Genomic DNA, 24,914 nt, shown 5'->3' with positions numbered 1-24,914 from the left:
TACAATAGCAATGATTTCGATAAGGACAAATGTACCTAAATTTGGTTTTAAAAGAATGTAATTATCTATGTTTATACATAAAAGGCATCACTTATGTGATTTAAAACAAAATGTTGTACCTACTCCTATGATAACTTGGTGGTTGGTTTAGACCACTTAAGTTAGAGGAATTTTACATTCTTCACGAAAACTAAATGTTATACTATCTAGTAGATTTTAAAGTCTCTTATCTGGTGAACCCAATTGATCAAATCTCAAGTAAATTCGTTTCAAACGAGTAAACGAAAAGCACATTGAACAACCATTTGATTGTGAGTCTTATGGTATGTGTGCATGTATTATGTTTTTCTTTTGCAGAAAAGAAACGCAATAGTGAGGTGATTGACCATATACATACGGATGCTTAAGGCCGATAGTTGGTTATATATATATATATATATATATATATATATATATATATATATATATATATATATATATATATATATATATATATATATATATATATATACTTCGTTACTTTTACCGTAATGTTAAGTAGATATGAAAACTCCATATCTATTTAATAAGACATAAAAGTGATTTTTGAAACGTGGAATATTTTCAAAATGAAGTAGTAAACCAAAAGCACGTCAAGATCAAGATGTTGATCGGAAGTTTCAAAGTAATGACTTTGAAGATCAAATGGGTAATATCAAGTAATGACCTTGATAATCACTAAGAAGATTGTGAACCAGTTCACATAATACCTTCTCCTTGGGACACCATAGAGTATGGTGTAGTCAAGTATATAAACCGAACTTTATGAGATATAGTTTGAGGTTTTTCGCAATTTTTGTAAGCTATTTTCTCACTAAAAGTTTAAAACCCGACTATAATAGCCTAAATGACTCCATATGAAATATGGATAGAAAGAGTCCCTAACTTGTCTTTTTATACATTTGGGATCATAAATGTTTATGTTCAGAACCAATTTGTGTATTTGTGAGGGTTATCCAAAATTGAACCACTTGGTATTTACTCCTCCAAAACGAGAACAAAGAGTTTGTGGCTCATAATACTGTCTTTCCAGAAAGATTTTCATTTTCTGGAAGACAGAGTGGGAGAAATTTTGAACTTACGGAAATCCAAGACCCACAAACTGAGTATAATGCAAGAAGACGTTCTTTATTGTGGCTCAGTGGTTATAAGGAGATAATTTTGCGATAATATTGCGTTACTTTTCAAAAGTGACGAATATTAAACCCTAATCAAAGTCTTTTATATAGTATGAACTCTATGTGATGGTGTGTCACCATGCAATTCGAATTGATCTCCTTGCACACGATGCGATAAGGAAGGAAACACGAGATGTTTTAGAGACTTGATTTAAGGTGAATACTTTGGTAGGTTACCTTGATCTTGTCATAAAGGTTACATAAGATGTTTAAAACTTGGGTTGGTTATAGAGAGTTTGTGACAACTCAAATGCCTTTATCAATTCGTATGGTCTTAGCAATATAGCCTCTCATGAGGATGAGTTTAGGTAAGAGGATAACGAAACTTTCTCCTTGAATGTATCTTATGAAGGGAGAAGTTTTGTTGATGTTGTCAATGTTAAGAAGCATGGCATGCTTGAAAGATCCCTTTTGTGATCTATATACGTCAAAGAGTTGGAACTTTGGGTTCAATCATGTAGTCTATCAAAATGGTATTACTCGAGTGTCGAGGTACCATGATGATACATGGAGTTTAGTGGGAGCTAAAGTGAGTTTCTTATTCTAAATATGTGCTTGACATATTAGTGACTAGAAATGTAGCTAAGGTGATGTTTCTTAGTCTAAATATGTGTTTGACATATTAGTGACTAGAAATATTCTCGGGTGAATATTTGAGAATATCATAGCGCATCTTAAACATCCGGATCTAATGAGATAGATCTCCATGGATATTATCATTTTAGTCAAGAGACTTATGTGATAAGATTCTTGACTCGTTAAAGTTGTTGAACAATAAATATGATCTCTTGTACTTCCGCTGCAGGATCTATTAAAGATGCTAAAAGCTTCTCACGTCGGGACGTATTATATTGAGAATATGAGAAGTCATTACCAATCATTTCCTAGTGAGTGTCACTAGATGATTAATCAAGAGCATCCTTGAATACTTGAGAAGCACTGAGGATTTACTCTTGTAGTTTGGAGGAATTTATGAATTTTGTGTAAAAGGATTACACAGAAACATTCGTATGCTTATAAGATGTTATGGGCCTCGTTAAGGAATGGTTAGCATGTAAGAGTGCTATGTGCATAAAGAATAATATGTATAAGAAGTTATGCATATGTGTATAAGAAGTTATACATGTATAAAGCAAACATGTATGAGGAGTCATACATAAAAGATGTCATATGAAGGATGTGTATGTATAAGTGTTATACGTACAAATCATGAATGAAAGCTAAGTACATTACAACATCCGATGTTGTAAGAGATATAGTTGATAACCGGAATTTAATGGGACTAGAGTAGTTCTGTTAGCCGAATATCGTATCCCAAGAGACTGCGAAAACAGTGGGAGTGTTTGACTGGCTTTAGAACCAGAGTCTAAAACCTTGTTTAGACATGTACTTAAAAGGCTCTATGTGATGAAAATATTGCATAGAACAAAGGAAAATAGCAATGGAAATTAGAGTGATGCAACTGTTGCTTATCCTCTAACCAAAGCCATAGGCATAAGGTAGACATGATGGTTATGTCATCTCAATGTGAATTGAGGAGTATACCTTAATTGCTAAAGATTGTTATGTAAATATTGGATAGAATATTGATATTTACATAAGTGATGATCGCATTCATTGTTAGACTTTCTTTAAGAACTCAATTATTCAGTATAACTGAAAACATGAATACCTTGTTTATCCAAATTGGTTGTGGAGACAATGTTGAACCCCAATTCAAGTGAATATGATGAACATTGTATTAGCCCCTAGTCACTTAATAAGGTGACGTCTCGGAGTGACTAGATTGTAAGATGATTGATGGTAGGTTCAGCACCATAAGGTCATAAGGATGACTAGTCGTTTACATAGGCAGACTGTGGGACACTTTGCCGGGCAGTGACATTTATAGAGTCCCTTAGATCTATTACAGACGCCTGGTCGTGGCAGGGACTTCTATGATATTCCTATGAGTCGATACTTTAAAATGGAGACTATTATCTGAGCAAGTGCAGTTTCCTAGTGACTTTGGTTTATGTCCTAGGTCGTGCTGTGAAAGGGGGCTAAAGGACATCTACTGGGTCATGGTGATCTGTATTGTGCAATAGGATAGATAGGGCAAACAGAAATTGTCCACCCACGTTGGGTTTAAACATCTCAAGGCCACTCGAGGAATTATGACTACAAATGCGTGGCCACGCTCGGAAGTAATCTGTATGAGATTTTTCCAGTCAGGTAGTCACACTCCCGATCGAGAAAACCACTCACGATATGTTCATGTGCAAGTGCGACCTGAAAGACACCTTGAATTGAGTGGGAGATTGTTGTTAAAATGGACAAGAGAATTGGTAACACACCCTTGTAGAGTACAAGCAGGATATTGTTGTGATAAGGAGTTATCCACAATTGTGTGTTATAATCATCGCACAACTTGTCTCGGACAAGTGGGAGATTGTTGGAGTTTGGTCATCCACAATAGTGTGTGATAATATTATTAAATCTCATTATGGAATATGCATGGGATATTCATTGGCAATACTAGTCAGCTGATCAACGTATATCGGTAACGGTTGGCCAACTAGGGTTTGACGTTACTGTCGTGAGACGGCGGTGTTCAGCTGCTGCCTTTCAGTCACACCTAAAGGAACGAGCCCCAACACGAAACCTAATTAATTGTATGACATACAGTTTAAATTAGTCCCTTGATAAATAGACTAAGAGTTATTAAATTAATTTAGAGAGATTTGTGAACTCAAGGCGCGGAAATTATTATTTAATTATGCGATAATTGAATAATAAATTTTTGAGGCGGGAATTCATAATTAAGCAGTTAATTTTTAAGATTGGTACTAATTGACTAATGTGATTAGTATTGGTACGTAAAGTATATGTGTAGCGGTACATGTATATTTATGGAGTGATTTAGACGAAATTAATTGGAAGCATTTAAATGTGATACGATGTTTAAATAAAATTTACACGTATTTGTGCGACAAATATAAGAACCAAAATGGACCCGTAAATGGGATATTGGACCGTGTAAATGAAGTTAGTGGATGATCATAATCATTTCACTTTACTAGATTTTCTTCCATAAGTTGTCATGTGATCATTATGCATGTCATAGTGAATTGGACAATAAAATAAGACAAAATCCACACTCCACCTACTACTCTCCAACCGTGCTCCCTCTTACAAGAAACACTTTGGTGTTGTTCATTTTGATACTACACTTTGAACATTTGCATGTGTAGCTCTCTTTTCTCTCTAAAATAATAAAAACCCATAATTTACTAAGTTGTTAGTAAAACAAACAATTACTAAGATTGTTAGTAATATTCATATATATATGTATATTATCAAGGGTAATCATACTAATATCTAGTTAATATTAGTAAGGTTGTTGGGTAAGTTCTTGGGTGCTTTAGAAAAGAGGTGTTCTATTTTGGACACTTGAAGATGGAGGATCTTGCCATTTATTTTAAGCTCATGAACAACCAACATGGGTGATCTTGGTTGTGCCCAAATACTACCATTTCTCAATGTAAGGAAAATTGTTTTCCTCTTCTTTTATATTAATATGTTTTTATATTGCATGCATGATACATAGATCACATAAACTCAAGTAATGAAATAATTTGACATTAAATTAGAGTGTCTAATTAGGATCTATGATCTTTCATATAAAACTCAAGCAACTAAGTTGTCAAGTTCAAAGTTACCGAACTTCATAATCTATATCTCCAAGATTATCAATTGGGACAACATTAATCCAAAACCTTACATACTTGTGCAACCTCTCAGAATAGCATATGGTAAGAATCCATCAAGTAGTTCAACATCCAACCGACTAACTAAATCCCTCAAGTTATCAAATCCATAAGACTCCTCGAAACACCAAACAGAAAACATCGTCTAACAAAGCTCTGATGAGAATTCCTCTGAACTAAAAGCAACAAGGCCTCTAACATCCACAAGTACAATCTAAAGAAGATAAAGCTCTTTTAGAAGTCCATCAGTGTCTTTTAGAAGTTCATTAAATTCCCAATCATAACACTGCAACAGCTAGGGGGTTAAGAACTCAACCAAGCAACAATTTCGATCATATAAGGTCATCAAACAACAATTTTCTTTAAGGTAATTCAGACCAAAATATTCCTCCGAGAAATACCAGTACTAAGGTTAAGACATTAAGATATGATAGGTATACATAATTCCCAACTTCAGGTTCTTAATTCTTCAAATCAATATAATCAATCCAAACTGCAGTTGAGCTAAGACACTCCTTATTCCCAAGTTTAACACTAAACAACCCAAATAAAGTTAAGTCACACAATCAAAAGTTTCAAGGTTACAACCTTACATCAGAACTCAACAATCTAAATCCATAAGAATCAAAACTGAGATTATTCTATGTCAACCAATAATGATACATGGTTACTATAAAAACCTTAATCACATTTAGACCAAAATATGCAAGCTGCTTATACTTCAAAGCCAACATCTAAGCTAAAATCCTAAATCCACAATCCACTAGCCACCATTCAAGTTAATCCTTATGGAATGAAATCTCTTACAATATTAGGCAATAAAGATAAAACTTACTATCCTCAAACCATAAGTAACAAGACTTTACTAAACCTCAAACACGCTTAACTTCCATCAAAGCTCGCCAAGGGAGGGTCAGCCTAACTAGTGAATCTCCAAGGTGGAGGAATCACAAAGAAGGATTAATTTATCAGAATAAGAGATGAAAATTTATAATAAGGATATAGGAAGCAGCTAAGACTGAAAAAGTAAAGGAAGAAGAAAGATGATCATAGACTAACAAGATCTGAGACCAGAGAAGGAATTTTTAAGGCTCTAGAGTTGCAAGAGGGCTCACTAGGTTGCTCCATCTTCTTGTAAAGAAATAAACACACGAGTCTTGGGTCGCATCATCTAACAGATCCACAGTGTAATCATCTCTTGGTCTACTGCGCCATCGCGAAATTTGAGTCTACTCTTGGCCAACTGGTTTGTAGCTTGAGCAGGACTGAATCTGAGCTAAAACTACCATTGTCACTTCCTTGTGGCATCAAGTTCTCTACACGTTCAGCTATTTTGTGGAGCGAGTTCAATATCACCATAATGATCGTGTTCTGGTCCGAGAAAATAGAACATTCACGTCCACCTTCTTTCATCTTCTTCGTCGGAGAAATAAAACATAGATTCAATGCTAGTCATTGATTTTGCAGGAACACATAAACTAACATCCATGTCCTTATGGTTTCTACCCATCGCTCACTAAATCATTTATTTAGTCAAATCATTTATTAGGCATTTTCCTTAAAATCAATGTGTGAGCGTCTGGAGCACTGATGCTCAGATACCAACTATAATCCCCTATAAAATCTAGTGCAAAACAGTGGTGGAAACACTATCGAATGGGATTAAATACACAAAGATAAAAGTTCTACCTGTTATAAATTGAGAATGTATAAAATTCTCAAGGATAAAATTAAATGGTTATGTCTAAACAAATGCCACTTTTATAAAAGGGCGAAAATAAAGAAAACCTCCAAAAGTGTTCAAGACTAAAACCATAAAAGAAAGCAGAAAGAACAGAGTAGGATCAGCAAACTACTCGCTAGCTCACACGGAAATCCCAGCAAAGCTAACACCTGTCATGTCATAAACATAACAGCCACAATCAGTGGGGAGTAACTCGACGTTCTCCCAGCCATATCACATGATATAATTATTATAAAATCAGATAATATATCAAAGTAAATTGAAATGTTATAAAACATAAGTAACAAAATATGATTACCAAATCACGTTAACCAACGTGCTGCATTGTTAAAAGCAAAATATTCAAAAGACAGAATGGAAATAATTTAGTTCAGGCTAGATATCCACTTTAGCTATACGTTTAACACTGCATCATCTTTACTAGTTTCCGGAACCCAGTGTCACGCTAAGATGACCAACTCCAAGCTCGCTAACTAGACAACAAACTATAATAGGACACGACTTACCACGCAGTGCGAAGTCCTAGTCTAAGTACATGTACATGACTCTACGACGATCTGTACCGCCCGCAGGATACCCAACCATATAGCTATTTTAGTAAAACCGTATGCCTTAGTTTATTATTATTTGCCTTTACTTTCATTATTCCAAACTTAAAAGTATTCCAAGTGATATAGTATAATATTCAAACGGTTCGTAAGTGAATTACAGTTTTATTTTCTTCGAATTAGAAAATTTAAACTTAAATCCAAAAGTATAAAATTTATTTAAGGACTTTAAATAAATTAAGTTACTAAAATTAAACTTTAAAGACCATCCTTCGACTTCAGGTACTTTAGTAAAGACTTATTACTTAGGCTTTAATGAGACGGAGTTCTATATTAGTTTATAAAACTGAATGGCAGTATTGTAAAATTCATAATTAATTACTGAAAAATCAAAATAATGCAAGGCCAATTTTAGTGGTTTTCTATATATTTTAACTACAACTTTCATTTTTTGACCAACTTTAAATTACGAAAGTATCAGGGGTCTAAAAATTCATTTCTAAAAACTGTCAGAAAACGTCACCCATAATGTTTCAGATAATAAATCCACTTTTAGAAAACATTTTAAGGCAAGGCATAATTTTAAACATAAGTAAACATTATAAATCTTCTTTGAAAAAAATATTAGCTACTGTATCAAAAGAAAAATATATTTTAAAATGAATCTTTGAGAAAAATCAGAAACGCGTTTTACAGGCGAGCTGTTCACAAGTAATTTATTCTGACCAAACCGTAAGTTTAAATCTTATGAATTTTTTTATCAAGACTCTACACTTTAAAATAACAGGAGTCTATACTTTACACTTTTGCAAATTCGAAATAAAAACAGGTGATATGACTTTTACAAACAGACGAACATATTTGACTGATTTAACCACGGTTTTCATCAAACTTGTAAAATACATCATAAATCGAAAATAATGATTGAAGACCTAAAATTTTATACACAACCTAATACTCCATTTCTCAGCCACATATCAAACTTTTATGAATTTATAATGTGATAAGTATTTTTAACATAATTAAAACCCAACAGAATCGCTATAATCGCAGAAACTGCATCAATACTTTAAATTACGAAATAAATACTGAAACTCCAAAATAATTACCACGAAAATTCATGGTATCTTAAAATCTATCATTTAACCCAGAAAAATAATTTACACCTCTTGGAAATCATAAAAACGAACTTATACTATCTTTATATCATAATAATCGATTTGATCATAAAACGTGTAAATCAACCAAAATAAATACTCTATTGACAAAATAAAATTATACATAGTCAAAATAAATTATGTATATCAAGAGATCAGAAATTAAAGGTTTCGAAAATCATTTGTATCAATAAATCATCATAAAACATTAAAAATCCAATAATACATACAACTATAACAATTAAATCGATGTAATACCGAGTAACGTCGAAGTTACCTTATTATGAATCCGAATTAATCAAGTACTCGTCCTCGTGTGGATCATCGCGAAATCCCTCAGAATAGAATGAACGGATGATGAGAGAAGATCGATCTTAATAAAGAAGCAAGAAGGGAAGCACGTACATAGAATTTTGAAATAAAGAACCAAAAAGGCAAGCACGTACGTAAATTTTATAGAAACTGCAGCAGACGTACGTTTTGATTTTTTTTTTTTTTGTTTGAATTAAAACCTAATAAATTTACACAGAAGGTTGTTTGAATGACTGGCCAAAATGGTTGTTTAAACAACCAAAAATATCTTCCTATTTAAATAAGAATAAAATGAGTTCAAAAGAAACAAATTCCAAAGTCCAACAAATTAACTCAGAATAGAACTAGAATACGAATAAAATGAATAAATAAAACGAAGTTCTAATGATTAGAAACATAATAACTCTCGAAAACAAAGGAATATTCGAGACATAAGAAAATAAAGAATTCAAAGGAAGAAAAGAAATGGCTCGCAGGTAAATTCTGAGTCATACAAATCAAATCGTAATCGAAAATAAAATACGGTTACGAAATTAGAATGCAAAAATGGCGGATGTTATATGTGATCAATCAAGTGGGTGGGTCATGGAAAATTAAGAGCCAAAGCTTGGCCCCATATCAAACCAGAATCGAAGAATTGGAGAAATACTTCAAAGATATTCGATATGTTCACCTCCCAAGAGAGGAAAACCAGTTTGCAGATGCATTATCCTAGTTAGCTGCCTTAATCAACATTTCCGACCACATAGACAGTATGCCAATATGTGTCAAACGTAGATTATCACCCGCCTATGTGAATGCAATCGATGATGCCAAGGAAGGTGAAACCGAACCGTGGTACACTGTCTTTTTGAAATTCAAGAAAATAGGATGTTATGCGCCCAATTCATTAAGACCGATGATAGGGAAGCGCGATTTGCGAATGTTATGCGCCCAATTCATTAAGACCGATGATAGGGAATTATACAAGAAGACGTCTCAAGGTGTTTTGTTGCGATGCATCGATAGATCAACAGCTAAAAGAGTCATGGAGGAAGTCCATGACGGTTAATGTGGGCCTCACATGAGTGCCCATATGTTAGTCTGTAAGATCATAAGGCTTGGTTAGTATTGTACAACGATGGAAACAGATTGTTGGAAATATGTCAGGCACTGTCACAATTGTCAGATATTCGCGAATATACAGCATGAGGCACCTTCTATGTTATACACCATGACGTCACCCTGGCCATTTTCAACCCGGGGAATCAACATCATTGGAAAAGTAAACCCATTAGGAACTGGAGGGCATGTTTTATCCTTGTTGCAATCGACTACTTCACGATGTGGGTAGAAGCTAAGTCTTACAAAGTGCTAAAAGCGAAGCAAGTAGCACAATTCATTCAAAATGACATCATATGCCGGTACAGAGTACCAAATGAGTTCATCAGTGATCACGGAACCCATTTTCAAGGTGAGACCGCAGTTATACTTAAAAAGTATAAAATCAAACATTACAAGTCATCACCATACCGACCACTGACAAATGGTGGGGTAGAGGCTGCCAATAAAACAGTTACGACCATTTTGAGGAAGTTGTCTGACAACTATAAGGAGTGGCCAGAAAAGATACCCTTTGCATTATGGGGGTATAGAACTTCAATTAGAACAGCCATGGGAGCAACCTCGTATTACTTGGTATATGGAATGGAAGCGGTTCATCCAGTTCAGCTGGAAGTACCATCCCTAAGGATCCTACTAGAAAGCCAGGTTTCTGAAGCAGATTGGGTTCAAGCAAGATATGATTCACTAGTCATGTGATACGTTCATTTTACATAGTCCTTTTTGGCCTCTTATGCACGCATTTCCATGTCATTCTCGTAGTTTTGTATTGCAAAATGCCCCAAATAGGCTACTTTGATTTGGTTTGCCTTATTTGCAGGAACGGACCCAAAAGTAGCGGAATTGTACCTTTTCAGTCCCCTTTAGCATGCATTTATAGAGACGGAAGTTTTGAAGCGGAATCACTATGCCGCGGGAAGCCTGAAGTGGACTCGGGAGCTAACCAATGTAGAAAATGAGCTATTTCAGTGGTTGTGCACTCGATCAAAGGCCTTTTCTGTTCGATCGAGTGAGTATGGTGGTCCATGATGCTCGATCGAGTCCATGATGTACTCGATCGAGAGGTGCTGATTTGAAGGTTCTCGATCGAAGACCCTCACTGTTCGATCGAGAGGTCTGGCTGAAGATTTGCTCGATTGAGGGGATTGAAAGTCCTCGATCGAATGGATTTCTATCTGAACACGGGATTTTATTTCGTGTTAAACTTATTTAATATCTTTGTTATGTTAAAAAATATCTTCCCTATATAAGGTGAAGACGTTATTAGGTTAAAAACATCTCTTAATCACTTTTACTACTCTTTAATCTGAGAATTACTCTCTTAAGCAGACACCTTTCTTTCTTCTCTTGTTCGACGTTGCTCTTGTTCATTATTTGCCGGATCTAAAACTTTGTAATCATTCTTTCTCTCTTATTCAATTTAATCTTCTTTGCATCTTTAATCCTTGCTCTTAATTACTGTTTTAATTACTGTTATTGTTAGTTTATGTTAATTCATCTTCATCATCGTCATGTCATGTCTCGCTTAATTCTTCAACCATTGTGTTTGTTTCGTCATAAACATGAGTAGCTAAATTCTCTATGTGAGGATTAGGGGAGCCATGGTAGTGAATAAATGATGTTGTAAATGGATTAGGAAGTTTACATGTGAGAACTGTTTTATAAAAATTTAATTGTAATCGTTTAGTTGAGTTCACGCTTCTAAACCAGTTAATTTGGTTAAATTCAGACCTAGATCGAGAGTTTGGAATGAACAGACCTGTTATGAACAGTAGAATACACTAATGAGGGCGAGAGTTAAGTTAGCTGTATTTTAGGGCAGAAAGTGGACCGAGAGGACCTTTCCCTTACCCTTCTCACATTAGACCGACTAAGCTATTTATGACAGAATTGACTAATTACCATGGTGAACCGACTTCCTAGCATTTCTCTCCTTATTTGATCACATCCTTTAATTCTCTTTACTGTTTTTATTGCCTTTATTCTCTGTGCCTTAATCTCTTTTAGTAGTTTAGAAACAAATTCAAAACCCAATTTGTTACCGTGATGGACTGGATTAGCAGGTAAATATAATAGCCTCCCTGTGGAGTACGATACCCGACTTACCTCGACTATATATTAGTTGAGCCGGTTGGTTTATTTTTGATAGGGTTGCGACTGTCGTGTTAAATTTTGGCGTCATTGCCGGGGAGGCAATTAGCCTATTTACTTGTTTATTTTTAGTTTCTCTTAGTCTCAAGGGATTTTTAATTCCTTGAGACAATTCTTATTTATTTTCTCTAGTCTTGTTGATGCCCAGGTCTAACAGCTCAGAATTAGTACCAGCTGATCCTGAACCGGAGCGGACTTTTAGCTATAGACAGAGCTTACTTAGAAAGAATCGTCAAAAGGAAGCCTTGAGTACTTTTGACCCTAATCTTGAACATTTTATATTTGCAGAAGACCAGTCTTTTGAAGAAGATACTTCTATTTCTGCAGCAGTTAATGAATCTGTAAAGATGCCTCATATTGCGAGCCATTCCGAGCTAACAGCTGCTTCTATTCCTAAAGGTTTTAACCTTGCAACTGAAGATGGGAGTACATTCGATATTTAGCCATCTTACATCAATCTAGTTGAGAGAAATATGTACCATGGAGTAGTAGCTTGTGAGGACCTGCGAAAGTACATGGAGGTCTTTACAGATTACTGTTTTACCATTCCCACTACTAAGGGAGTGACTCGAGATAAGATTAAGGAAGTTCTCTTTCCTTTCACTCTTACTGACGGAGCCCGAGAGTGGCTAACTGACTTGGATAGAGTTGCAGCTGGGATTACCAATTGGGAGACCCTGGCCCTTGCTTTTTATAAAAGGTACTTTCCTCCGCAGAGAACTAACCAATTGAGAGGAAAAATTACAAGTTTCAAGCAAACTCCAAACGAGAACTTGTATGAGGCGTGGGGTCGGTTCAATAAATTGGTGCGATCCGTCCCTCATCACGGGTTTAACCAGTGGTTCTTGTGCAACCAGTTCTATAATAGGTTGTATGACGACCATCGTGCCATATTAGATGCCGCAGCCAACGGTCGGTTCCAGAAAAACATTGATGATGACAAAGGTTGGGGAATTATTGAAGAGATGGCTACTCATTATGCTGAATATGGGAATCCTAGAGGGGATATTAGAATGGTTTATTCTGTTGATAGTGCACTTGTGGCTCAGCTGGAAGCCATGAATGCCAGATTTGATAAACTTGAGTTGCAGGATACGGGGGATCAACAGACGGTTCACTTATTGACTAGACAAGAGACCGTATCATGTGAGAGATGTGGTTGTAATAATGGTCATGCTGATGTGGATTGTCTAGCTGAGAAGGAGCAGGTTTTTGCCTTTCAACAATACAGGCAAGGAGGCTCATATTACAATAACCAAGGTGGAGTCTATCCTAACTTGAGATGGACAAGTCAAAATGTTTTAAATCCAACACCTCCACCGCAGGAACAACAAGCTTACGTACCACCCTATAAAGCTCAATAAGGCTTTCAAAAGCCTCCATCTTTTCCGCCGCCGCAAAAAAGTGCCTCTTCGAGTGGCATAAGTGATGTAGCTGAGTTGAAGTCGATGATACAGTCATTGACCATCCAATTGCAGAAAAGTGACCAACAGAAAGATGCCTCTATTAAGTCACTTGAATCACAAATAGCTCAACTGGCTACCAATCAAGCATCTAGACAACCGGGTCATTGACCGTCCCAACCTAATAAGAAACATCATGACACGGTAAATCTGATAAATCTGAGAAGCGGTCTTTCCTATGAGGGACCTAAAATGCCGTCTGAAAATGCTGAAATTTCTGACCCGGAAGCTGATGTTGCTGTACGTGAACAGTCGTCCTTTGACGAAAATTTGTTGAATCCAAGAAAAGTACTCGATCGATTTATATCTGGAGGTCGATCGAGTGGAAATGCTGAGAAAGCCCTCGATCGAGAGGTTGTAAATGCTCGATCGAACACTGCTGAAACTACTGCTCTCGATCGAGTGACTGCAGATGTTCGATCGAGTGAATATGCTGAGAAAGTTACTCGATCGAAGGGAATTGATGCTCGATCGTGTAAATCTAATGATGAATTTGAGAACTCTTTGGCAAAAAGAAATGAAGGACTAGCTATTCCCATCACAGTCCCATTCCCGAGGCGATTGTAGAACAAGAAGATCGATCAACAGTTCGGTAAATTTGCTGAAATTTTAAAGAGCCTTCATGTTAATGTTCCTTTCGCTGAATTACTTGTAGGTTAATATCCGTATACTACCCTTTAATTGCAGGACTATAACGTAAAATTTACATGCAATTTATAGTCATAAAACGATAAACACAATGAAATGATTAATGTATAGAAATAACCTCGGGTCCTTTAAATTGCGGCGTAAAGAAAGGTAAATCAAAGCGATTTCCTCCTAATCGTTACACCCAAGACTTTGTCCGAGATATGCCCTTGTGCTAGAACGGTGTTCTCCGATTGCCTTGCAATATAGGGAGAACTGATGTGAGTTTTGTCGAGATGAGAGATCTCGGGTTTTTCGAGGAGAATGCTCTTCAAAACCCTAGTTTTTTCGCAAATGAAATTGTCTAGGTCAAAAAGGAGAGGAGTCTCTCCTTTTGTTTGGTTCGGCCGGACCGAGTGCATGCATGGGGAAGTGGGCTTCCACTTCCTCTTAATTTTAGCTCGAGGTCCATTCGCCAAATGCTAAAATGTATATGACGGGTTTATATTATAAATTGTTATCGGTTATCGGAAATTAAGGCATCGGCTAATAATACGGGTTAGCTGAATTATTAATACGTGTCCGACAAAACAGTATTGTATAATTATTTTTAATATACATTTAATTAAATATAAATCACGTATATTTAATTTTACGAATTAAATGGTTAATTCGCCTTAGCCCATGATATTTAATCCGTATTAAATATAATATCTCAACATCACATATTTGACTAATTACTAGTCAAATAACTCGGACTAATTGGTTAGTCAATTTTGGCATCTACATGACAGTATTTTTATACCGTCACATCTCTCGAACGTATCCTATAGGTGTGACTTTTAGGGACCAGTTGATCACCGCCATCCGTATGACAATAACGTCAAACTTATCTAGCAAGCCAACCGTTATTGATAAACGTGGATCAACCGATAATAATACCAAAAGTATGCCCTTTGATCCTTTTAGAGGTTTATAAGTCCTTGCACTAACCGTTAAGGACACTAACCCCAACAAGCTCCCACTTGTCCGTACAAGTGCATGTGCAATGACGTTATCCGCACTAATTGGAGGACACAAGCTCCAACAAACTCCCACTTGTCCGTACAAGTGTATGCGCGATAACCGATTCTCATATTCATTTAAAAATTTCTCCCACTCAATGTAAAACAATTTGCAGATCCGGATCCGCAAAGGTCGTATTTTACAATCGATCCGTATCTAGAGTGGTTTCCCCGACTAGAGAGTAACTTAACTGATAAAACGAATCCGTATCCGAGCATGGCCATGCATTTCGATTCTGACTCCTCGAGTGGCCCCGAGAAATATCGAGTACCCGATAAAGGCTGAATATTTCCTTCAACTCGACTCCTTCCGATCTAAGCACGGCATGAAATGACCCAGAAAAAATCTACTTGGCCCCCTGTTACGGATGACCGTGAGAAAGAAACCAAAGTCACCCAAAATGCCTTAGTCTCAAGAGACAGTCGATAGTCAAGAGATTCGACTCTAAGGATCACCATGGAAGTCCTATCCACGACCGGGCAACGAATGTTATAAAACATTTAGGACTCCACGTCGTTGTCACAATGGTGTCCTACGAAATATCCGTATAAATCGCCTCTGTGATTGGTCAGTCAACCGGTTGACTTATGGCTCGTTGAACCCACCATCAACCAACGTCACAAAATAATTGCCGAGTTATCAGCTCATGTGGGCAATTAAGGACTAACAAGATATGATGTTTGTTCGATTCACTTTGTGGTGTTCAAAATCGTCGTACAATTCCACATGAAAAACAAAATATATATATAAAATATCAAAACGATGATGTCGTATAGAGTACAAAGGAGAATGAATCTGATCCATAAAAGAGTACTACAACTTAGGAACACGTTTAATTCCCATGGAATTAACGTGCCCTTCATGCTTATCTTGTCGTAATGCTTTAGTGAGAGGATGCTATGTTGTCATCTGTAGCAATCTTTTCTATCACTCTGTCTTTTGCTCCACGTAATCCCGGATTAGATGAGCTTTCCGTTGTACATGTCTAGACTTGTTGCTAGACTTAGGCTCCTTAGCTTGGAAGATGGCACCACTATTGTCGCAATAGATGGTGATCGGGTCATTCGAACTAGGCACTACGGATAGCCCATGTAAGAATTGACGCATCCATATCGCTTCCTTTGTAGCTTCAGACGCGGCATAGTACTCGGACTCGGTCGTAGAATCTGTCAGAATCGTTTGTTTCGAACTCTTCCAGTGGGCGGGCGCCATTAAGAGTAAAAACGAATCAGACCGAGATTTGAGTCATCTCGATCCGTTTGGAAGCTAGCATCTGCAGAATCGGTTGCGCATAGCTTTTGAGAGCCTCCATAAGTCAATGCCCAATCTTTAGTCCTCCGGAGGTACTTAAGAATGTTCTTGACAGCCAACCAATGTGGTTCACCCTGTTCTTTGTTGGAATCGACTTGTCATACTCAATGCATATGCCACGTCCGGACGTGTGCATATCATGGCATACATGATTGATCCTATAGCCGAAGCATAAGGAATCCGTGTCATGCGCTCTTTCTCTTCCGGTGTCTCTGGTGCCTGAGACTTGCTCAAATGCACCCCTGGAGCCATAGGAAGGAACCCCTTCTTGAAGTTAGTCATGCTGAATCTCTCTAGGACTTTGTCTATGTAAGACTCTGATCGAGAGATAACATCCGTCGTGATCTATCTCGATAGATGCGGATGCCTAGAATTCTTTGTGCCTCTCCCAGATCTTTCATCTGGAAATGGTTTTTCAACCATACTTTCACCGAAGTTAAGAGAGGTATGTCATTCCCAATCAGGAGTATGTCGTCAACATACAATATTAGGAAGACAATCTTGCTCCCACTCGACTTGATATATAGACATGGTTCCTCGACCGATCGAGTGAATCCATTTTCTTTTATCACTTGGTCGAAGCGATGATTCCAACTCCTTGATGCTTGCTTAAGTCCATAAATGGAACGCTTAAGCTTGCACACTTTCTTAGGATGTGCTGGATCGATGAAACCTTCGGGTTGTACCATGTACAACTCTTCCTCCAAAAAGCCGTTTAAGAAGGCGGTTTTCACATCCATTTGCCAAATTTCATAGTCATGAAAAGCAATCGCTAAGATAATCCGGATGGAACGCAACATGACTACGGGTGCAAAAATCTCATCGTAGTGCAAACCTGGCACTTGGGTGAAACCTTTAGCAACCTGGATCGTGCTTTGTAGATATCTTGTTGACCTTCCACAGAATGCTTTATTTTGTAAAGCCATTTGCATTGAAGGGGACGAACCTTAGCAGGTAAGTCAACAAGATCCCACACGTTGTTCTCATACATGGAGTCCATCTCGGATTTCATGGCCTCAAGCCATAGTTTCGAGTCAGAACTGGTCATGGCACCTTTATAGGTTGCGGGTTCACTACTCGTTAAGAGTAGAACGTCATCTATGTCATGTTCCTCGACCATACCAATGTATCTGTCCGGAGGAATAGAGACTCTTCCCGACCTCCTAGGTTCCTCGGGAATGTTCACATGCAAATAGGGATTGAAGGAATAGGTTCCTCCAATAGTTGCTCGGTATTTGGTTCTGGAATCTCCGACAGGTCGAAGGTTCTATCACTCTTTGCATTCTCGAGAAATTCCTTCTCTAAGAATGTCGCACTAGCCGCAACAAAAACACGTTGTTCGGTTGGCGAATAGAAGTAATGACCACGTGATCCTTTAGGATAACCTATAAAGTATGTCTTGACCGATCGCGGGCCGAGCTTATCTTCAGTTCTCCACTTGACATAAGCCTCGCAGCCCCAAACCCGTATAAAGGACAAGTTAGGGACCGTTCCTTTCCATAGTTCATATGGAGTCTTGTCAACATGACTTTAGACGGACTTTGTTAAGTATTAGAGCGGTGACAAAAGAGCATAACCCCATAACGAATCAGGTAAAACCGTGTGACTCATCATGGATCGAACCATATCAAGTAGTGTTCGATTTCTCCGTTCGGACACACCATTCAGCTGAGGTGTTCCAGGTGGAGTTAACTGTAGGGCAATCCCACAGTCCTTTAGGTGTTGATCAAACTCGTGAGAAAGATACTCGCCACCACGATCTGAACGCAGTGTTTTAATCTTTCTACCTAATAGGTTCTGTACCCTATTTTGGTATTCTTTGAATTTCTCAAAGGATTCACTTTTGTGCTTCATTAAGTAGACATAGCCATATCTACTCAAATCGTCCGTGAAAGTGATGAAATACCTATAGCCTTCTCGTGCGGTGATTGACATAGGACCACATACATCCGTGTGTATGAGCCCTAATAGGTCAGCAGCGCACATTCCAACACCTTTGAAGGAAATCCGAGTCATCTTACCGATGAGACATGATTCACACGTGCCAAATGATTGAAAATCAAAGGCCGAGATAGCTCCATGTTTGATGAGCTGTTTTACGCGTTTCTCATTAATGTGTCCCATACGGCAGTGCCATAGATACGTTTGATCTTTGTCACCAACCTTTAACTTTTTATTCATTACGTGTAATATTTCCGAGGTCTGATCTAAAACATAAATTCCGTTCATGGAAAAGCGCTTGCCAGTAAATCATATCGTGTAATGAGAAAATGCAAGCATTGTTTTCTATTACAAATGAAAAACCAAGTTTATCAAGCGCTTAAACCGAAATAATGTTTTTGGAAAGACTAGGTACATAATAGCAGTCATATAATGACAACTCAAATCCGCTTGGAAGCTGGATCACATATGTCCCCTTGGAGATGGCAGCTACTCTTGCTCCATTCCCAACATGCAGGTCCACCTCACCCTTTACGAGGGGTTCGATGTTTCGGAGCCCCTGCACATGATTACACAGATGAGAACCACAACCAGTATCAAGTACCCAAGTTCCGTAACTTGCGTGGTTAATCTCAATCATATGAATAAAAGTAGAAGAGAGAGAAGACATACCAACAGGTTTAACACGACCTGCCTTTAAGTCCTCATGATAAACAGGACATGTGCGTCTCCAATGCCCGGTCTTGTGGCAATGATGGCATTCCATGTTTTCACTCTTGCTCTTTGTCATGCCTCGATGAGTTGCTCGCCTCACCAGGACCACTCTTCCCCTGAACCCGACTTCTTGAACTTCGCCTTACCTACTGTTAGGTTTGCCGGAGCTTTGCCCTTACCTTTCCCTTTGTTTGACACAACAAGAACATCCTGTTTCGAGCTCCCACTGAACTTCATGTCCTTCTCGGTCTGTACGAGGAGGGAGTGCAATTCATGGGGAGTTTTCTTCAAATCATTCATATAGTAATTCGCTCTGAATTGCGAATAACCATCGTGGAGTGAGTGAAGAATACGGTCGATAACAATATTCTCGCTGATGTTACAGATTAAAGGTCTCCGTTTCTCGACATTCTCAATCATGCCTTTGAGAATGTGTGGGCTAACCGGTTGGCCCTTCTGGAGTCTCGCATCAAAGAAGCGAGTGGTATGCTCATAGGTCACGATTCTCGGTGCTTTCGAGAATTCCTTAGTGAGCGTGGTGAAAATCTTGTTTGCACCTTGGGCTATGAAGCGTTTCTGCAAATTGGGTTCCATTGCAAAAATAAGTACGTTCTTTACCGCACCTGCTTCTAAAGCGAAATCGTTATACTCGTTGATTTCGTTAATTCCGGCCGTGGGGCTGGGTTTAACGGCATGGGCTCAAGCGGATATCCGAGCTTCCCGTCAGCGGCAGCATTCCGTAATCCGCCTCCCGATCCCATGAAGTTGGATCCGTCATTCTTGATCGAGTAGACTGATTCATCGACTCATGAAGATCCTAAGCCAGGACTCACGGTCCAATGTGGCACTTGGCATTGGGTTATCACTTGAACCGACCATTTGTTGTTTAGCGAGTTTAATACGTGATCTACACCGAAAAAGAAGAAAAACAAAACGAAATAAGCAACTCATCGAGGTGATTTAAGTCTATTTTAAAATTCATTTTAAACATGTAGACTCTTGCACTTTGTATAATTGATCTCCCTCAAGAATGATACAAGTGATCCCAAGACTCAATTTCAGTAAATTGATAAGCCATTTGTTTAGCTAATTCTTAGGAAGAACTCTTGGTCGATAGATTTCTGTAAATCCTATCTATAGTCCACCATGATCACAGGATCGTACGAGTGACCATAGTGTTGAGATAAAATAGGTCAATCGGTTCCAACTTACCCGACGTAGAAGGGGTCATAGTATGCCTACCGACGAAGAAGGGACTCATTGGAGTTTGACCTATAAAGACCGTTCTCAATTTTTTTGGTTTATACGAGGAAGATCCCATCAACAAAATTATAATTCATTTTAAGTGAACGAATAACTAGCGTCGGTCGTGAATGAATTTATTTGGATGATGGCTTAAAACGTGTGACATGAGAATGTCAATGAAAACTAACTCGTGACCTCTATATGTGTCGGTTTTCATGCAATAATTAGGTGGTTTGGTTTTTAGGCGGAAAATGATGCAAATTATCGTAACAAAAAATAAATAAAGTAATGCAATACGTAAATAAAAATTTCCTAGTGTGGCCTATCCTAGTAAAAGAACATAATACAACTTTGGAATCCACCGTTGGACCCGAAAAGCTTGTCTTGATGTTCCATCTTGATCCAAGTAGCGGGAGTGAGCATCCGGTCTCCATCTTTGGTCTTCTCAAAAATTACAATTTAAAATTACAAATATAAACCTATTTACATTCTAATTAAAACTGTAATTACAAGTGAAAAATCCAAAACCGAGATGCGAGATCTCAAAATACAACCAAGACCGTGTTCCATCATTACGGTAACACGTTCTACTAAGGCCACACTAAGTTACAATCAATTGTAAAAATTAAATACGTAATAAAAAGGCATTCACGGCATTCATAATTAACGATAAATAAAATGCATCAACTAAAAACAAATTCATTCGTGACATAATTCTGTAATTATGTTAAAATTATCCAAACCACCTTTTAATGATTAAAATTCATGTGATAAAACCGCTTCTATCATTTAATTTTAATCCATTATAATCCGTCATTTTAAAGACGCTTTAAAACAACTATATGGTACGAGAGTGAACCGATTCACTATTAAGCGAGTGTACTATATCCGTATAAAGTACATATTGAAGCCAAAAGAAAATTTAAATCAAAAGAAACAAATTTTCAAAGTCAAGCAAAAAACCCTCGATCCAGTGACACAAGTGTTCGATCGAGGAAAAAGAACTCGATCGATCGAATCGCAAGTCGATCGAGAAGGTTGCCAACAGAGAGTGCTCGATCGATCGAATGGTGGTCGATCGAGTACTTTTATCACTAATCGCTTTCGATCGAGTACGAGGACAACTCGATCAAGCGGAGGGTTCGAGAAGGGGTCGATCGAGCACAACAGGGACTCGATCGATCAAAAACAAGACATAAATGGCACTCGATCGAGTAGAAATACGCTCGATCGAATGCAAAATTAATGAAATTTCAAAACCCTCGTGAAACAAGTTTTGCGAGACAAAATCAATTGCAAATTCGATCAAAAACGCATTAAAACAAATTTGACAATTGACAAAAACTTGACATGTTGCTATAATCTCAGTATAAAATAACAACATGTAAAAACAACATGAAATTTGAAACAAAAAGTAGTGTAAAACATGGCACGGTTTGGTTTTCGAGACAAAACAACAACAAGAGCAATCGTGTAAACAAGACACGGTCCCAATGCAACAAAAAAAAACGCAGCAAATTAAAAAATTTCGCCGAGTAAAAAAATATGGCTGCCGAGTGAAAAAAATGTGAGCCGTGACATTTTTTAACCATAATTCATCGTTTCAACAATCGTTTGATGAAAAACACATATAAAATTTTACGTGGCCTCGCTCTGATACCACTTGTAGGTTAATATCCGTATACTACCCTTTAATTGCAGGACTATAACGTAAAATTTACATGCAATTTATAGTCATAAAACGATAAACACAATGAAATGATTAATGTATAGAAATAACCTCGGGTCCTTTAAATTGCGGGCGTAAAGAAGTAAATCAAAGCGATTTCCTCCTAATCGTTACACCCAAGACTTTGTCCGAGATATGCCCTTGTGCTAGAACGGTGTTCTCCGATTGCCTTGCAATATAGGGAGAACTGATGTGAGTTTTGTCGAGATGAGAGATCTCGGGTTTTTCGAGGAGAATGCTCTTCAAAACCCTAGTTTTTCTCGCAAATGAAATTGTCTAGGTCAAAAAGGAGAGGGAGTCTCTCCTGTTGTTTGGTTCGGCCGGACCGAGTGCATGCATGGGGAAGTGGGCTTCCACTTCCTCTTAATTTTAGCTCGAGGTCCAGTTCGCCAAATGCTAAAATGTATATGACGGGTTTATATTATAAAATCGTTATCGGTTATCGGAAATTTAGGCATCGCCTAATAATACGGGTTAGTTGAATTATTAATACGTGTCCGACAAAACAGTATTGTATAATTATTTTTAATATACATTTAATTAAATATAAATCACGTATATTTAATTTTACGAATTAACTGGTTAATTCGCCTTAGCCCATGATATTTAATCCGTATTAAATATAATATCTCAACATCACATATTTGACTAATTACTAGTCAAATAACTCGGACTAACTGGTTAGTCAATTTTGGCATCTACATGACAGTATTTTCATACCGTCACATCTCTCGAACGTATCCTATAGGTGTGACTTTTAGGGACCAGTTGATCACCGCCATCTGTATGACAATAACGTCAAACTTATCTAGCAAGCCAACCGTTATTGATAAACGTGGATCAACTGATAATAATACCAAAGTATGCCCTTTGATCCTTTTAGAGGTTTATAAGTCCTTGCACTAACTGTTAAGGACACCAACCCCAACATTACTAACCCAAGTACCTTCCTACATGAAATTTATGAAAGAAATTTTAACACGTAGGAGGCATATTAATGACCATGAGACGGTGGCTTTGACTGAAGTAGGCACTGCCCTAATTCAAAATAAGACCCCACCTAAATTGTCAGACCCGAGTAGTTTTTCTATTCCATGCCATATTGGGACCCATTTAATTGACAATGCATTATGCGATCTGGGAGCTAGTGTAAGTGTCTTACCGTTGTCTCTCGCTAAGAGACTCGGTTTGACCAAATTTCATTGTACTAACATGACCGTGCAGATGGCCGACCGTACTTTATCACGGCCCTTAGGTGTCTTAGAGGACATACCTGTTAAGATCGGGAAATACGTTATTCCCGTTGACTTTGTAGTCTTGGACATCCCCGAAGACTCTTACACTCCTATTATCTTAGGACGACCATTTCTATTTACCGCTCGCGCAGTAATAGATGATACGTGCATTTTATATAGTCTTTTTAGGCCTCTTTATGCACGTATTTCTATGTTATTCTCGTAGTTTATGCTACGAAATGCCCCGAATATTCTACTTTGGTTTGTTTTTCTTTATTTGCAGGAATGGACCTGAAAGTGGGGGAATCAAAGCTTTTATCGTCCATTTTGCATGCATTTCGAGGATGAGTGGGTTTGGAGTGGAAATAATGCTGTTATGGGATGCGTGAGGTCATTTCGGGAGGTAAAAACAACAAGTCGTAGCTGAAACTGACGAAACACATAGCTGGCTGAGTCAAAGTCACTCGATCGAGAGTTTTATTGGTCGATCAAGTGCTTTTGGATGGAAGAAGACCTCGATCGAGTACTATATTTACTCGATCGAAATGTTGATTATAGGGTTCTCTCGATCGAGTGGTTTTTCTACTTGATCGAGAGGTTTGGGTTTGTTTCTTTTCGATCGAGTAGTTTGAAACTCCTCGATCGAGTTGTTTTCTGTGAGCTCGGGCCTTTTTATCTTTATTTTGTTTCTAGGTCAAATAAATTGTATTTCCTATAAATAGGAAGACGACAGATGACCTGAGGGACGGGGGGATATAATATTTTTCCCCTGTTACTGCTGCTACTTTTTTCTTCTCTACTATCCGGATCTTATTTAGTAATTCTCTTCTTTATTCTCTCTTTAATTTACAATGTTATTTACTTATTCTTCTTCTTCTTCTTCTTCTTCTTCTTCTTCTTCTTCTTCTTCTTCTTCTTCTTCTTCTTCTTCTTCTTCTTCTGCTTTTGTTTTATTTATTATGTCTAGCTAATTACCCTACTAGGATCTAGGGGAGTTGATGAATCGTTGTTAATTGCTAATTAGGTTTACAGATCGTTCGTTATTGTTATGTCTATGTTGTTAATCACTGATTTAATTGTATCTAGCTTTTTGAATCGATGTATTTAGCCTTTTTAACCTTGGTAAGCCTTGACCTAGACCGGAAGGTTGGAAGGGGTGAGACACGTAGTGAACAATAGGATGCTTTAGTGAGGACGGAAGCTAAGCTAATAGTATTTTAGGGCAAATTGAGACCGGAAGGAGATATTCATTGCCCCTTAGACCGACACAATTGAATGATTTGTGACTTTAGCTGTGATTAATCGGTATTCATTGATGAACCGACAATCCTAGTTCTCTCCCTTTACTATTAATTTCTCTTACTCTCTTCTCACTTTAATCTCCTTTAGTTTTAGTTCAAACAATTTAAACCCCCCATCTTGTGACCTCAGACAGACCGAATTGACAAGTGGATAGTGACCGCCTCCCTGTGGAGATCGACCCTACTTACCCCTAACTTCTGTTAGTAGTACTTAGGTATTTATTTTTGGTACTGAAACGACGGTATGAGATTTTGGCGCCGTTTCCGGGGAGGCAAATATTTATTTACTTGTTTAGTTTTGTCC

This window comes from Silene latifolia, chromosome Y (assembly GCF_048544455.1).
Source record: "Silene latifolia isolate original U9 population chromosome Y, ASM4854445v1, whole genome shotgun sequence".
Classification (NCBI taxonomy): Eukaryota; Viridiplantae; Streptophyta; class Magnoliopsida; order Caryophyllales; family Caryophyllaceae; genus Silene; species Silene latifolia.
The sequence above is the reverse complement of the archived record's forward strand: the minus strand, read 5'-3'. Positions refer to the sequence as shown.